The sequence below is a fragment of the Ipomoea triloba genome, chromosome 8, assembly GCF_003576645.1.
Source record: "Ipomoea triloba cultivar NCNSP0323 chromosome 8, ASM357664v1".
In the NCBI taxonomy this organism is placed as follows: Eukaryota; Viridiplantae; Streptophyta; class Magnoliopsida; order Solanales; family Convolvulaceae; genus Ipomoea; species Ipomoea triloba.
The window spans coordinates 9,980,916-9,985,519 of NC_044923.1; positions in this window are offsets into that span (position 1 = coordinate 9,980,916).

A 4,604-nucleotide genomic window follows, 5' to 3' on the forward strand; every position below is an offset into this window, starting at 1 on the left:
GAAGACCGATAACCAGGGACCTTGCTCCTGAGGTGAGCACCTTGCTCTCACCATTTAAGGTCCGAAGACTGGATAACCGGGTACATTTCTCCCGGGGTGAGCACCTTGCTCTCACCATTTAAGGTCCGAACACCGATAACCGGGCACCTTGCTCCCGGGGTGAGCACCTTGCTCTCACCATTTAAGGTCCGTAGACTGATAACCGGGCACCTTGCTCCTGTTGGTCCCAAGGGGATGGGGTACAAGTCTAGAGGGGGGGTGAATAGACTTGTATAAGATTTTGCAAATCTTTTCGACCTCTCGTGTGTATTGAACTTAGGATGTTTAGGTTTGATACCTCACGAGGTGAAGATAAAGTTTTATGCGCAGCGGAAATGTTATCCCCTTTTTAGTTAGCACGAGTTTAAGCTAGTTCGAGAAGTGCGTTTATATGCAGTGCAATCGAGAGGTTAGCGAGAGATAAAAACAGTAAGTAAATGCAAGAGAGATTTTTAAGTGGTTCGGCCAACCCGCCTACGTCCACTCTTCTTCCAGAAACTCCTTGGAAGGATTGCACTAAAAACTTCCCTTTTTAGTACAATATCGAGCGCTTGAGCTTTGATCACGAAGCCCGCCTCAAGCCTCAGGTTTTTCGCCCCGCTTCTTGTTACTCCACCTCTCGAGCACTTGACCTTTGATCACCAAGCCCGCGTCAAGCCTCAGGATCTTCACAAGACAGCTCCCAGGTTACTCCGCCTCTCCAAGGTCTTTCTCCCCGCTTCCAGCTACTCCACCTCTCGAGCACTTGACCTTTGATCACCAAGCCCGCGTCAAGCCTCAGGTTTCTTTCACTCGGACAGCTGCCAGGTTACTCCACCTCTCTTGCTTAATCCAAAGCAAGGTGTTTTTGGTTGTCACAGTTGAATGTAACAGTCTCCAATCTGACCACAAGCTATCGTTGAATCAACTTCGATGTAGAGCAGCTTCGGTCACCTTCTAGATGTGTAACAGTTTAAGCTTTGTAACTCTCTTGAAACACTAAGATGTGTTTTCTCGCTGTTTTGAATATCAGGATGATATTCCAAGTTAAGCACTTGCACTTGAACGTTTTAGACAGACACTTCTTAAGAATTTCGAACTTCTTTTCTTTTTAACTCCTTTTTCTCTCTTTTCCCCTTTTTTCTTCCCCTTTTTTTCTTCTGTGTCTTTACGTCCTTATATATGAGAGTAGAGGAATAATTCCGTTGGAGGGAAAATTATTCCGTTTGAAATTTGTCTCCCATGCTGATCATGGGTCTTGCATATTTTCAGCATATTTCATGGAGTGGTGATCTTGTAACTTGAACCTCTTTGTCTTGTAGTGAATATTCCATAGTTCACTTTCTTGAGTCCATGCTCCACTTTCGTCTTTTGGTAAAAGTTACTCTTTTTATATTCCCATTATTCCTTGTTTGTAGGGAATCAGACCACTTCAGCATTGGTGCACCTTTTGACCGTTTGTGGTGGAAATCTGACGTGTCATCCATTTCCGCCCATTTTGAAATCTTCACGTTCGGCACCTCTTCATTGTTCCATCTCCATGATATTCTTCTTCTCCACACTTTAAGTAAGACCGTCCTTCAGCTTTGTTGGAGAGTTGTTAGTGTATCGAGACCAAGGTTGATATCTTGATTGCTTGATGTCTCGAACTCAAATATCGAGAGGTCTATCTCTCGAACTCTGTTTATGTCTCGAACTGGATAACTGTATCGAGAGGTCCTACCTCTCGAACTCTGCTTATGTCTCGAGACTTAGTTGATGTCTCGCAGACCCTTATTCCTCCAGTGTTGTCCCATGCTTTCTTCTGATCTGTCTATATGATTACAACACACGAGACTTCTAAGATGTTCAAACAAATTTCCCTCAAGCTTAAATATTTTCCGAGTTGAGCTCAAAGTTACCCGGTTGTATTTTCGCTCTTGGTTTACTTGTCGAACTTACAGCGTTTTGCCTATGTATCGAGACTCGGGGATTTCTACTTAACAGTTGGTATCATCAAAACCTATTACATGATGTTCCTAACAATTTCCCCCTTTTTGATGATGCCAACACTTATACTTACTCTATATGGCTGATTTGATAGAAAGAATTAACAAGGATTTTATTTTTCAGCGCATATGGTAAGTTTGACAACATACTCTACTAAACTATGAATAATATAACTCACGCAACACCCCCAGCAAAAGATATATATGATTATAAGAAGGGAATGTTTACAAAGTAGAGTTTAGTAGACAGGATTGAAAGAAATAAGACCAAGAACAACATAGATATCAATACATTGAAATGAGATGGAGTTTGGACCATGAGAGCTTACTTCTTGTTGGCTTTCCTTTTCTTGTTAATGGCTTCTCGTGTCTTGATGGGGTCTTTCGGATTTACCAGGCTTAAGTATTCATCTGTGACATCTAGATGCCTGTAGTTCCTGTAGGCTTCCCCCACGAACTCACCATCAATTACTCCATCTTTCCACCAAGCAATACATTCTTCTGGAGACATATTGCTGTGTGTAGATATCCCAGTGATTTTCAGAAGCTTGAATATCTCCAGAGTCAGAATTTGTTCAGTGTCTTCTCTGTTCCCAAACTTAAAGTTTGTCATGAGAAGATCTATCTTCCTTTCTTCTTCTGACTGTCGTTCTTGTCTTTTTCTTCTTCTTTCTCTGTCCTCTTCTCTCCTTCTCTCCATTTCCAGTGTACGCTGGACCCTTAGGTTTTCTGCCTGTTTAGCATCCTCCACTGCTTTGCTCATGATTCTTGGTATTTTTGGAGGTGGTCCAGCTGGTTCACTTGCTGCCCTTTTCTTGCCCGTTGTATCCCCCTTCTTTTTCTCTTTATTTTCCCCCTTGTTGGCATCATCAGCACGGGAGAGGAGGGTGGACATACCTTCGAAGATTGCTTGAAGTTGGGCAGGCACTTGGTTCGACAGGTCATCGAGTATGGCCTTCATCACATCCTGTCGAAGTTCACTGGAATATTGGAAGGCTCGAAGCTCTGCTCGCATCTCGGCTAATTCAGCCCTCGCACTTGCAGCCTCTGCTCGAGCTACAGCGGCTTCATCAGTGGCTTTCTGTGCTGCATCCTCAGCCCATATTACCTGTTCGAGAAGTTCAGCATGACGGCCTTGGGATTCACTTGTGCCAGCAGCAGGCATTGCAGCATTGCGGACCACAGCGAGTATTCTTTCGAGCTGAGCCATCTTCTGAGATTGATCAGCCATGAATTGACGCACTTCGCCAATGAAGACTTCTTCGGCCTGTTGATCATAGTCAGAAGTAGGAGATGAGGATCGAGATGTACCTTTTGTCGGAGGGGACTTGGGTGCTTCCAGATTTCCACCCATGACTTGCAGTTGCGAGTCCACCTCTCGATTTATTGTCTGAGGATCCACAGGGACACAGGGTTCAGAGCTCGAAGGTAGCTCCATGTCAGGTGCTTCCCGGTTTCCACCTGAGGGATGGATCACTTCTTGCTCCTCACCTTTCGAACCTGGAGCCTCAGCTTCAGCAACTGTGGAGATAGGGTCAGCCAGAGAGGGTTCTTCGGTATTGGACGCTTCCCTGTTTTCATCGAATAGAGGTTCCCCCTCAGCATCACTTCTCGAACCAGTGCTGGGAACTGTGTCATCTGCTGGTGAGGTTGGAGACGTAGTGTTGACAGGTGCTTCCTGGTTTCCACCTTCGATGGTATCATCAGTACTCCTCGAACCAGCAGGACTTGGGGCATTCTGCTCATGTTGCTCATTGGACTGCATTTCAGTCTGCTCCGATGAGTCTGGAATGATAATTATTTCAGGAGCAGTAGGAAAACCTGGCAGTGTGAGCAACGGAACTTCACCCTCTCGAATTGTCTGTGCTTCATCTGTAGTGGTCGAGGGTGTGGACGCAGGTGGTGGCAAAAGTAGAACGGTGTTAGGTGCCACTTGAAGTGCTTCAGAGGTCTCGGATTCACCTCTCGAAGCTTCTACCTGTTCGTCCAGAGCAGAGTTGCTGACTTGGGACAGTGGGATTGCGGCTGTTGCAATATCATCGTGAGCAACCCCAGAGGTCTCTCCTGGACCTCTCGTGAACTCAACGTTCTGTCCCAAGGAGATGGCAGTGGCGAGCCTGATATCTTCTCGAAATTGGTCATCAAGTTCTGGATCCTCCTCAGGCTCAACCTCGGTTTCTTCAGCTATTCCTTTACCCTTATCAGTTCTTCCACTGTTCAGTTTAGCCACTCTTGTTTCGTGGGCAAGGTCTAGGAGATGATGAGCTGGGATCTCTGAGATACCCAACCACTGGAGTGCAAACCGTTCTTCTGCCTCCATCTCAGCTGCTTGGGCCATCAGTTGAGTGAAAGGACTGGTTCTCCAGTTGATCCACCTGATCACCCTGGAGAAGTCATCAAGAGTGGGTGCTTCCACTGCCAACTGAGTGGAAACTTCTTCATATAAGTCATCCCGCCCATCAGAGATGATTTCAGTGGCAGAGATTGCTTCGTCTATCTGAGCTGTGATCTCTCGACTATGCTCCAAGAGATCATCTCCCGCCCTGACTGTGTAGTCTGTCTCTCGAACCATCTCACGTGGTTCTTCTGCACCCCCTT